We start from the raw sequence: 13619 nt of genomic DNA, 5'->3' as shown, positions 1-13619 counted from the left end.
CACCCTGAAATATCTGTGACCTGTTAAGTAAAACTGATGGGTGAAGTTACTGCACATTGCAGCTCTATCTATCTATTCAGAGGCACAGCACAGGTGATAGCCGTTTTGCCAGGCAAGATGAAGTAAGCAGCGAAAATGAAAGCTTCCAACTCCAATCAGGACTCCCTCCACATATAGGCTGGAGGATGTGGAGGGAAATTAATGAGATAAGAAGAAACCTTATTAAGTACAACACCAGTGGAGAGCGTCAAGGGATTGCCTGGTATCTCTGCAAAATATTTGTTCCACGTCTTCAGGTCTTGTGAATGCTCAGTTTTATTCTGACAGGGTGATAGCGCTGATGTGATGTCCATATTTTGGAGCACAGATTCATTTGACTAATTTTATGCTTCTGCTGCGAGAACGCAAGCAAGCCCCATGATAACTCATCTTATCTTGCAGGCGACACAAATGCCCCTTCCATCAACTCAATGTGCAGAGGGCATCCCAGGTAGCTCTTATCAGCACTCCAACACATCCCCATGGCAGCCTCCACTACGGATACAAACCCCCTCAGTCACCCCACCACACATGGCACGCTGCCCACAGTGTCGGCGAGCAACCTGAGGAGCATTCAACCCAGAGACTAAATCAACAGCGAGAGGCCCAGAAACAATCATCCGCCCAACTGACTGATTAATAACTAGAAAAGGGTCTGATTAATGTCATAAGTTTAATGATTTAAGGACAACCTCGATTAATCCTTTTCTACCTATGAACTCAACAATAGCGCCACTGACTACTGCAGAAACACTGAAAGAGAAGGGTATATAGATCAAGCTCAAAGAGTACTTTTAGGATAATCAGCAACTTTTGGTGTTGAGAATTTGGACATTAATAGAACAGTGCTAAAATAACCTTATTCTAACGCTATAATGAAAAAACAGTGTTACTTTAGTCTAAATCTAATGTTATATAAAACTATCACAGGAACAGTAATGAGTTCTTTTGGACGACCAAATGTTACACTGTCTGTGTAGAAGCTAATGTGAACTCTGCATTTAAGTTATATCAGTAACCATAAACTATGTACTCCATAATAACAGCATCTTCCAAATGCTGTGAATGTACATATACACTCACCACTTTATTAGGTACACCTGTCCAACTGCTCGTTAACACAAACTTCTAATCAGCCAATCACATGGCAGCAACTCAATGCATTTAGGCATGTAAACATGGTTAAGACGGTCTGCTGCAGTTCAAACCGAGCATCAGAATGGGGAAGAAAGGTGATTTCAGTGACTTTGAACGTGGCATGGTTGTTGGTGCCAGACGGGCTGGTCTGAGTATTTCAGAAACTGCTGATCTACTGGGATTTTCACGCACAACCATCTCTAGGGTTTACAGAGAATGGTCAAGTGAGCGGCAGTTCTGTTGGCGAAAATGCCTTTCTGATGCGGTCAGAGGTCAGAGGAGAATGGCCAGACTGGTTCGAGCTGATAGAAAGGCAACAGTAACTCAATTAACCACTCGTTACAGCCGAGGTATGCAGAAGAGCATCGCTGAATGCACAACACGTCGAACCTTGAGGCAAATGGGCTACAGCAGCAGAAGACCACACGACGTGCCACTCCTGTCTATTAAGAACAGGAAACTGAGAATACAATTTGCACAGGCTCACCAAAATTGGACAATAGAAGATTGGAAAAACATTGCCTGGTCTGATGAGTCTCGATTTCTGCTGCGACATTCAGATGGTAGGGTCAGAATTTGGCGTCAACAACATGAAAGCATGGATCCATCCTACCTCATATCAACAGTTCAGGCTGGTGGTGGTGGTGTAATGGTGTGGGGGATATTTTCTTGGCACACTTTGGGCCCATTAGTACCAATTGAGCATTGTTTCAATGCCACAGCCTACCTGAGTATTGTTGCTGACCATGTCCATCCCTTTATGAACACAGTGTACCCATCTTCTGATGGCTACTTCCAGCAGGATAACGCACCATGTCATAAAGCTCGATCATCTCAGATTGGTTTCTTGACCATGACAATAAGTTCACTGTACTCAAATGGCCTCCACAGTCACCAGATCTCAATCCAATAGAGCACATTTGGGATGTGGTGGAACAGGAGATTGGCATCATGGATGTGCAGCCGACCAATCTGCAGCAACTGTGATGCTATCATGTCAATATGGACCAAACTCTCTGAGGAATGTTTCCAGTACCTTGTTGAATCTATGCCACGAAGGATTAAGGCAGTTCTGAAGGCAAAAGGGGGTCCAACCCGGTACTAGCAAGATGTACCTAATAAAGTGGCCAGTTAGTGTATGTACAACCTGTCTTCTAACAATACATTTCTATATGTATGTACGTATTTGTAGACTGAGAAAAATTTAGTAAGTAAGCAATTAGAGAAAAATGTTTTTGAAATACTGAAGTCTGGTGATATTTTCTTATTGTCAACCTGTCCCACAAAGAGTCAAACTATATACAACAGACATGCGCACTGTAGTTTATCTTGAGTAGATCCCACATACTCTTTCCTTCTTAAGTCTCATCAGAGCACTTAATTTATATTAATCCACTGCTGAAAATAGTCCCAAACAAAAACACGATTTACTCCTGTTTGACTGACGTTTGCTGAAAACTAAGGTGCCCAGTTGTTTTAGACAATGACTTACATCTCCCGAAAATAAAACTATGTATTTTTTATCTGTTTTTAAAGATTTATGTCGTCAGTATGAAGACTTCAGGCAGAGACAGGGCAAGGAAAATACTGAAAGGTAAACAACACACTGCTGGTTTTGAGCTTCTCGTGGGATTTACTGACAAAAGCAAAAATATGGAATAACACCAGGCTTATATTTTAAATGTCGATATTATGGAATTGAAATGAATAAATTACATTCACATGAGACGAATAATGACCTAATCTACTCCATAAAAGATATGATTTATTAATGGCAAAAGATACAAAAAAGGAATAATTATTAAACACACGATTGACTGAATGATTTATAATTCATTCATCTCTACAGGTCAGTGGAACTACATGAACACATTAGAAATCATCCCAACATTTCTGGGCAGATAATAACACCTGTGATGTAAACTGCAGCCCTGAATTCCAGCTCTAACGTGGATCTTGTTCTGCTCGGCTTCAATCGCACGCGTACAAGTTACTTTGTGCATGTTTATCTCTGTGTGCTAATGTGCCCATGCCCATCAGGACTGATCTCTTCCTTTTTTCACAACCTTCCTTTCACTGGCAGACAACCTGCTAATGAATAATTTACGCTGCTGCTAACGTCCTCAGATTAGACAGAGAAAATTGTTTCGGGAACACATGAATGTTTAAAGACGAGTCACTGAACCTCAGTGGCGTCTGGAGGGGCCTCGCTGGTGTCATTAATTTGTGCCCAAACTGCTATCAGAGGGTTGAAGCGACAGCATGAGGCTCCATGCAAATTCAGCAGAACGAAAAAAAACAACAACAACAAGCCTTTGACTTGGTGCGAGGAATCATTTGTTTCTGTGCTGATGCCTTCCCAGACTGACACAAATGAGTGAGAAGCTTTACATTTCAGTGCAAAACGCCAGACTGCTGTCATCTTTTTTTTGGGGGGTGGGGGGGTAGGCGGGTGAATTTTAAGCCACCTCTTAGCATTGTTGGCAGTGTATCTGCATGTTTTGGCAATATTCCCTGTAAGCTCTGCACACAAGGATTCACTGTGCATGTCCACACTGTGCGTGTGCACACAAACACAAACTCTTATCTCTGTTCCAGTCCTGCTCAGGGTATTTACATCAAAATTAAATGAAATGAGAAATGAAATTAGAAAATAAACGTCTCTCGGACCGTTTTCATCCCTTGTGCGTTAACGCACCGCGTACGATTCCTTGATGATGAATCAGAGCATTTTTCACACATGGTGCATTTTGTCTGCCTTTTATTGCGAAATGAAGTGTCACACAACTCAGATGTTTTTTTATTTGAGATGGGAAGAGCAGTTCTGTTTCACTTTTACATAAATGACTGGACAAGGAGCACTGAGCCGTGTGCTTAACTCTCAGTTGTCCATTTCTCAGGAGAGGAGAGCTCCCATTTAAGCGCTTTACTTTTGCTCTTACAGCTCCATCAAACACCACCGCTGAATCATTTTACACTTATACTCTGCCTGTATTCTTCCACCAACATGTGTAAACACGCTATTTAAATTCCACGCAGAGCATTGCCTCATTTAATAGCAGTATTTTGGCATAGCCAGTCTTTTCCTGTTAGCAACAGTGGGGCCATGGCGTTTCAAGCAACGTCTTTATCACTGGAAAAACTTCTCTGATTCTGTCCAAATATTTGAGCTATTAGGGCTTGCCTCCTGAATTCTAGAGAAGGGAGCTTCTTTTACAGTTTTCATACCAAAAAAGTACTCCAAACTACACCAGGGCGCCATTTCCTGAAAGCATCCTAAAGGTAAGATGATCGTAAATCCCTGCATGTCCTCTGAGATGTTCAGGCTGTGTTCAGGAGTACCTTCTACTCCAGGGGTCGGGAACCAATGGCTCGTGAGCCAGATGTGGCTCTTTTGACGGCTGCATCTGGCTCGCAGACAAATCCTTTGCGCACGCGCGAGCCAGCGACTAGAAAACCGGTTCGCAGTCATTTCAGTGGGAAAGTGTCGTTGTGTCTATCTATTTATCTATCTATCCATCAATCACAAAGGCAACGCAGATGAGGCAACGCAGATCGGGTAGTGACAGGCACTGTTTAAGTGAGGCTGCTGTATTTTGCTGTCGAAAATAGCGGTCGATGTGCGCATGCGCAAAGGGGTGCACTTTGTGGAGAAAGCTGGTTCTGCTGTGTGTCTAATATGCAATTATAAAATTGCATCTATGAAGTGGTCAAATATAAAGCGGCATTTCGACACACGCCATGCTGCATTTGCATCGAAAAATCCTACTTGTATTTTTAGTTTTAAACATATTGTATGGCTCTCCTGGAATTTCATTCAAAAATATGTGGTGTTCCAGGCTCTCTCAGCCAAAAAGGTTCCCGACCCCTGTTCTACTCAGTCACAGAAAGTTAAGAGCAACTTAAAAAAGCGTATTGTTGTGTTTACATTCACTTTGTCAATGTTGTTGAGCTAACAGCTAACACTTTATATGTAGGTACTCATATTCACCATTAGTTGCTATTTAGCATGTATATTAGTAGCATATTGGCTCTTATTAGTCATTATAAAGCACTTATTAATGCCTTATTCTGCATGATCATATTCTACAACTACTAGGCCATTAACTAAGAGGTTTCACAAAAGAACCTCCTAATTACTGCTTATTGGTAGTAGGTAAGGAGGCTATATAATAACCCTAAGAATAAGGTAAAATCTGCCTGATTAAAAATCTAACACATCTAACAACAAAATTAGTCCCACTGAGGCAAAAATAGGAAGAGAAACCAAACACAGGAAAAAAAATGTGATCCTTTTTTTTTGCTTGAAAAATCTTGAGTTGCTGGCATGATCCAGCCACGTGTTCACTGATTTATATCTGACAATTTCTTGGCACCCTCCTCTTCCTCTTCTCCATCATGTGAGGGTGCTATGAGCAGCAACGATGCGCAGCAGAGCCACCGCGGTAATAACTTCACAGCACTTTGATGGAAAGAGGAATAAGATACTGGTAACTTGGCAAAGTTATCACTTAAGTTAAGTGCAGCAAATATCTATCTCCTGTCTAAAAGTCTGCTTTTCCTGATCTCTGGTTTACAATTTCATATCTTCTTCATTTTCTGATAATGTCTGAACTCTAAAGGATTTCTTTTACAACACTAGTTCCAAAAAAGTTAGGATGCTGTGTAAAACATAAATAAATCAGAGTGTGATCATTTGCTAATCACATATACTCAGCTGAAATCAGTACAAAGACAATATATTTATTATTTAATATGTTTGACCTCCTCAGCTTCATTGATTTCTGTGAATATCTGCTTCTTCTGAATTTGATGCAGCAACACGTTTTAAATAAGTTGGGAAAAAAAGACTGCGAAAGTTGTGGAACGCTCCAAAAACACCTGTTTGGATCATTCCACAGGTAAACAGGTTGATTTGTAACAGGTGATAGTATCATGATTGGGCATGAAAGGAGCATCCTGGAAAGGCTCAGTCGTTCACAAGCAGGGATGGAGCGTGGTTCACCACTTTGTGAACACATGATTGTATAAAGGATGTTACTACATGGGCTCAGGAACACTTTGTAAAACTGTTTTCAAATGATCACATTTTGTTTTTATTCAAGTTTTACTCGACGTCCCAGTTTCTCTGGAGCCAGGGCTGTATCTCACTGACTGTAACCCTGAAGAACATTTCTTAGAAAAGCTCTTAGGACATTGTTGACATCTAAACACTCTTAACCTCACATCTCTTAACTGGTCTAATATAAAGGGCTACGGGGCAACACTGCTCACGTTTGAAAACTTCTCTGCCTGGGTTGAAATTATTTTCAAATGTATGATTACTGGCACACCAATTGAGCTGCATTCGCTCTGTTTTTGTCACTGCCCCAAAAAACCTCCACTGAGAGAAATTGTATGTTATTTGTGACTGTGGGTCTGAGTAACAAGAGGCGAGACATTTTATTTTATACAGTTTCATAGTCTAGCAAATCTAATTCATGCTGGTTATTTGCTGTTATTTAACATATAATCATGTAAGGTGTAAGAGGAACATTACAAGAATTCTGTACTGAATTCAAAAATGTGTTTCTTTTCTTTACTTTAATGGGTAATTTTTGATACAGTTGAATGGCTGCACCTCTATTTTAATCATATTCATTGTTATATATATATATATATATATATATATATATATATATATATATATATATATATATATATATAATATACATATAGCAAATGATTTGTTTGTGCTGTAATTATTCCAGGGATGAGGCATTGTTGTCGAGCATTTTCCCTCTTTGTAGAAAAGATGATTAAATCCTCTGCTGTAACACTGTGTGCTGTGTTGTTGCCCAGTCCAGACAATAATGGAAAGTAAGTCCATCTAACCATGGTCGCCTTTGGAAAACTCATTTCTTCTATATATTTCATTTGCTTTCTGCTAAAATATTCATGATTCATGAGCATCCCAATGATGTTTCTCTAGCCTTGATTTTACAACAACAGTCAACTGTAAGAAGTCACTAAATTAGCAACTTTCTCTGTAAAAAATACAAAAATCACTTGCACATATGAAAGAGCTGTTTTTGCTGAACGCGTTTCAAAGCTTCAACCTCACATTTAAAATGTGTAATGATTCAATATATTGTAATTATCTCATGTATTTGGGATTTTTTGTTCATATTTTGAAGGATAGAAGAGGATTACTCTGGACACCACTGTCGACACACAGTTATGTTTAGTCTTTCATGTAGGAAACAGACACAGTAAACTGATTTATCTGAGTGGCTCACCATGTGCTCGAAAGCATAACTTAGAAGACTGAGAATTCAATTTTGAGGCAATCAGTATTTAACTCATTTTATACAGCACAAAACTCAGCTCTCAAACACAAGAAAAGGCAATCAAATATTACTTAAAATAATTAAAGTTATCTGCCCACCCAACGGGAACATTTGGCTTTCCAAGATCTTTAAACCAAGTCGAAACATCCAGTCTCAAAGCTATGCAGCCAAAGCCATCTTAAAGTTTGTCTAAAAACAAGTGCATTTGTACAAAGAAATTCTCACTTCGACCAAACAGCTTTGTACTTGTCAGAGTTGATCAGCTTTATAATGCAGGAAGTTCTAGCTTCACGCAAGCTACTCAGAACCAGTAATAAAATATCAGTAAGGAGTTAGAATAGTCTTATTAATGTCATTAAAAACATAAAAGCTTGAAACAAGTGAAACGCTCTTACATAAAAACTGCCTGGTAAGAAGAAATATCTCAGAAAAAAACATGCATTTATGCTTTAATTCAAGATATTTTGTCTTCCTTAGATTTCATTCTTAAGCATTAATATTTAAGCATAAATCTAGCATGATAGGACCTTCCATGACAATAAATCCACCATTTAGACAAATTCAGCGGTTTAAAAGCTAAAAGCCATTGCGAAAATAAAGCCTAAAGCTTCAAGTGACACTTATACTGCAATTATCATGTCAGGGCAATGCTTTACTCATCGTCTCACTGGAGTAATGGTGTGGTCATGAGTTATTCAAGTTTCATTTGTTCCTAATATTGAGTCTAATTCTTTCTGGTCTGCGACTGCTCTGAACCACAGCCCTGCAGAAGGCTTTGAAGGAAGGCGAAGTTAAAAAATAAATATCGGCATCATTCCCTGAAAAGCATCATTCAGCAGGTACAAAGATGTAATAGACAGCATGCTGCTGCAGTATGCGAGTCCAAACGCTGGAAGGCTTTCAAGGATCAGTTCAAGGTTTGTTTATCGAGTGCAGATTTGATCATAGAAAATTGGTTCGCGAGCAGGAAGAGAGATACTGCTGTTTCTCTTTGTGTGCTTCACTGTCTTATATATATTATGTACAATCAGCCCACTGTGCCACACTTTTGGTCTATTTGTTTGCTCTAAACTCCAAGTTTTACCGCACATCAGCAAGGCTAGATAGAAAGACAGAGACATCGAACAGGGGGTTTACAGGACATGACTTGAAGTTATGCAGATGTAGAGTGATGGCCAGTTTCCCCGTGCTGTTTGCAGCTCACCAACACAGTGGCAATGTGATACTCATTTTTGCCGCCTCTGCAGCATTGTGAAGGCATCGTGGGATGTAAATGGCAAAAGAATAGAATAGATTTACAAAATTATCACTTTGCATTCTGTATTGACTGGGGAACACCTGAAGTTTGAACAGACATCTATGACTATCTCTATGGCACATTTATTATATCTTCAGATGCTGAACCTTCAATATTCATATTATCAATTATTAGGGAAAAAATGCTAATTAAACTCTTACTTTAAATGTTTTTAACTTGTGTTATTTCATAAAAATGCCATTTACCTCACAATATCTCTACTTCTATGAAACAAAAGTGGCTTTATTAAGTGCCCCAGTTCCACACAACTCTCTTGCTGTAAGAGGAAAAAAGTGCATTTAACAGATGTGTTAGGCTGCTTTTGCAAAAGAAAAAAAATAGCGCAGCTTTAAATCAAAATGAAGTGTAAACCAGCCTCTCATCACATCTTGCCTTACACATCAATACTAGTTTGGAAAGGGCAGAGATGACCATCTGCTTCCCACTGAAGAGTCCAAAAACATGTTTTGGTGGTCATAAGGAAGGCCAACAAGCTGTCGACTGAAGGGGGAAAATGTAATTGGAAGAGCTATTTCCTTGTCTCGTTTCGAAAATCCGGCAACTCTGGTTTCTGCAGAAAGTAGGTCAAGGAAAAGTCACAGAGGCACATTTTGAAAGATGAAATGTTTCGGGAAATAACAGCCATCAGGTGGAGGTGGCTTGCAGCTTCTAGTTAGGCAGCAAAATGCTGAACAGTATTACTACTAATTAAACAAACAGGGCATAATCAAACTATAGGAGGTAGAATGCTGCTAGATTACATAACAATGGCGGACGAATTCTGGCAAGGACATTATGTGAGGAGATGAATACTTTTCTCCTGCATGTGTGGAAGATTTCTTGTCTCTTAAGATCATCCTCAAGCACAGTTTTTGGTGTCTAAGAGACCCATCTCACATCATTACTAGTCATGGAAAATAAGCGGAGCATCATTGTTGCAGCGGCTCGTCACCGAGTAATTCTGCTCAGTTGTACTACAAAGGGATCTTGTCACAAATGTGACTTTGGAGCTATAGATTTTTGGGTCAATTTTCAATGCAGACGGAAACTCTGCTTTACTTTCATACTTCCTCGGAGCAGATTAAGATAAGCATCTCCCTTCCTGTCCTAAATTCAATGAAATGACAACCTCTTCTGTGCCCCTGGTTCTGACAAGAGAGAAAAGCCGGGCTGTGATATGTCTTGCTTAAGCAGACTGGCACTGAATTTTCAATAAGGTTGACCCAGGTCAGACTTAGCTGAGCCTAACCTCAATCCCTGACTTTCAAGCGCAGAGAAGAAAACCCTGCTGAATAACCTCACAAAGGATGAGGATAATTAGGATGACTGGAAGTGTTTTCACAAGGCTGCGGTTACCCTGCGGTTCTTTTCAAGATGACTTTTCTCTCATAGTCACGCCAGGATACACTCACTGACATATCTAGACACATAAAAATCTGATTTTGCTCGCAGTTTTACTGCACTGTCAATACGAGCAACGAGTGGCGCCGCGCCGGCGTTGTGATTGGAATTCTGAGTCGTCTGCTTCAGTCCAGGAACAACGTGCATGCAGGGATGATATATGTTAAGATACTGTGAAGGAGAGCCGGAGAATAAATGGAGGCACAGATCTAAAGGCACACAATCATATCTTTAAAGGTGTAGTGTGCAGGATTTTCTAAAAAAAAAAGAAAAGTAATCACTCTCAATCATCACTTATGACTCAACTTCTTATTTTGCTGTGATCGGGATGTTTCTGGGCTGTAACCTCTGGGCAGTGGGTGTGAAGCCCCCAGCCAATAACAGTGCACAGAACTTTATAAAAATGGAGCAACACGGCACCGGAAAAAAGTAAACGACAATTCCTGCAGCGGATACCTTTAACAATGAAAGCCGTTTCAAAGCCATCTTATCTTCAGACGCAGTTATCCAGAATCACATGCGAATGACAAGCGTAGCCCGGACGGCATTCAAAGGAATAAAACGCCCGATGTGATCCAGAGGATATTTCATGTTTACTGCACCTATTGTGAGCACAGAGTGCCGGCAGGTGGCCCATTGAGGTTACAGTTTGGATGCTCATTTTGTGGTCTGAAATATTATTCAGTGGTTTTTAGTGGCCACAGTGAACAGTGTCAACCTCTCCACGTCACACAGGTTTTATAGGAAGAATCAAGGAGCTCTCTGTGGCCAATTCAAACTCCCCTGCACCGTATTGATCTGTCACTGACATGGCTGTAATGCAGGACACTGGCGCTAATGGGGGGTGATAAAGTAACTATAAACTCGCTGCAGCTTGCCAGTGCATCACTGTAAAGAGTGATAGCAGCAAACAAGAGCCGCAGAGGCCAGAAGACTAACAAATAGGATTTCTTTTTACATTTTTTTATACTCCCTCCATAAACACAAAGAGACCTTTTATGGATTCTTTGTGGGGATGACAATAAGAAAGCATTTCACCACAGAGAGCAACAAATGTAAAGTGAACAATTTGGGGGTCTTTTATGGTCTTCTGAGACTGTGAGCTCAATGTAGTGTTCGCTTTCCACTTGAGTCTTAAATATGCATGTACTGAGAGCTTGGTGGGGAAAAACAGTTGGCCTTTTTGTTTGTTTACCGTGTCTCAGGGGAATTTTTAGAAAATGGCTGAAGAAAGCTAATTGCCCTTTTTGTTACTTCTAACCTTTCACATTTGGATGCATGTAACTCGCTGAAATTACACTGTGTGCCTAAGGATATACGATTTGCCCATTAGATTTTTGTAATCTGTTCCCTTTGGAGTAAACCTACAGTCAAGCGCGGTGCACAGGCCCAGCAGTATTAAACAACTGTGTAATCTAAAAAGTTTTTTTTATCTTTACCAGGTCTTATTGCTGCGAGGGTTCAGTTACCACCAGCCATCAAACATGTCACTTGTAAAATAGCACAGTGTGAAAATTATTGATCGCCACGGAGGAAGTCAAATTTCAGATTTACTCTCTTTGCTGCAGGGGTCCAGTCTTGCTTGAGGACGGCTCAGGTATGGGTCGTCCAGTTGAATGATCATCTCCCTGACCCTGCGGCGGGCCCTTATAAATGTCACCTTATATTTACTGCTTATATTGTGTGATTACGGCAGCAGGAGAGAGCCATGTCAGAGGAAACACGTGAATGTTCAGTGTGTACAGTCAGTTGAGTAATCCTGATTTGTTTTGGTTGTCTGAAGGTGATGCGTTGAGTCATCTCTTCCATGAGGAGATTTTTGTCTTTGTCTCAAGATTGACAGAAAATGCATTGCAAGTAAGACAGAGAACACCGTATCCAACATAAGACATTTCTGTCATGGCAACTGAAATGTTCCCTTTTTAAGCTTGTGGAGCGAAAAATTATGATTTGTTATGTGGCTATCCTGGTTACTGCTGCTGTCTGGTGTCTTGTAAACCCATATGGGCTGGGCACCATATGGTGCAGAACACTCATATCGATCAAACAATCAATATATGTCATGTCCATAAAGTTGGGGAAGTCACAGGAGACTAATAAGAACAACAGAAACAAAAAAGGACAAAATATCTTGTTTCCCCGGTCCCTATATGGGTTGAGCTGCCGATTCAGAGTCTTTGTTTAAGTAAAAGTACAAATATCACATAAATATACAAATACTCTGTCAGCAAAAGTACTGCATTGACATGTTACTCAAGAAAAAGCATCGAGTCTGAAAAATGTACTGAAAGTATTCAAAGTAAAGGTACTGCAAAAAATGTGACTATTGCCAATTTGCCATACTACTATATGATTAGATTATTATTACTCATGCGTTAATGTAAAAGCAGGCTCTTACTGTTGTAGGTGGTTTAGGTGGAGCTCATTTTGAGCTACTTTTATACAGTACAACTAATGATTATTTTCATGATGGATTCATCTGCTGATTATTTTCGCCATTAAACGATTTTGTGGTTTGTAAAAATACAGAAATTACTGACAAATCCAGTCACATTTGCCCAGAGCCCAAAGTGACACATTCAAAGTGCTCGTTTTGTCCAACCAATCGTCCGAAATGAAAACGACTCGAATGATTCTGATGACCCAAGATTATTAAAATTACATTGAAATTATTAAATAATTTAAAAGAAAAGTAGCAAATCTTTACTGTTGAGAAGCTGAAACCATGAAAAAAACCATTTTTTGCATAAAAAATGACTTAAATGATCAGCAAAATAGTTGGCAATTAATTTTCTGTCAACTGATAATTCAAACAATCGTTTTGCTTAATTTTATAGAGTTTCTAATAATTAAATCTGTTAAGTAAAAGTAGCCGAATGAAAAGTACAATATATCCCTCTGAAATGTAGTACAGTAGAAGTAGACAGTGGCATGAAAAAAGGGACTAAAGTATAGTACAAGTACATCAAATATGTACTTAGGCGCAGTACTTGGGTAAATGTAAATGTAAAAGTTAGTTGATGACTTCATCAGAGTTATGTCTTATTGACCTTCAGAGCCAAAGAAGACATTATAAAACTGCAGAACTCCTCATGATGAACAAACTGAACTTCATGTCTAAAATTGGTGGTTCCGTTTGAAACCCGACAACATGTATTGAAACATAATCTTAACAGACTAACATAACGACTGTTCCCTGAGAACCAACAAGGTTATTACTCAAGGATAATTCTACCACATCAGCAGGTATGTGCAGCATGCACATCGTAGGTTTTATAGTACGTACCCAGCAGAAGAAGATATTAAAAAAAATCTTTAGGCATTCACAAACTGCTTTTTAACCTTGTGGTTAGCAGAATTTCAGCTTACAAGAGCTTTAATTTGTTTAAGGTTACCTCCAATTATTCAAAGGTTAC

General features: G+C 39.6%; 1 protein-coding gene across 1 annotated transcript in view; it reads right to left on the bottom strand.

Moving 5' to 3' along the window:
• Positions 1–13619, bottom strand: part of nrg3b (neuregulin 3b) — a 189301-nt gene that overhangs the window by 56297 nt on the left and 119385 nt on the right. The gene's annotated exons all lie outside the window — the stretch shown is intronic.

This window comes from Chelmon rostratus, chromosome 21 (genome assembly GCF_017976325.1).
Source record: "Chelmon rostratus isolate fCheRos1 chromosome 21, fCheRos1.pri, whole genome shotgun sequence".
Classification (NCBI taxonomy): domain Eukaryota; kingdom Metazoa; phylum Chordata; class Actinopteri; order Chaetodontiformes; family Chaetodontidae; genus Chelmon; species Chelmon rostratus.
Note: the sequence above shows the minus strand (reverse complement) of the source record. Positions and strands in the feature narration are given on the sequence as shown.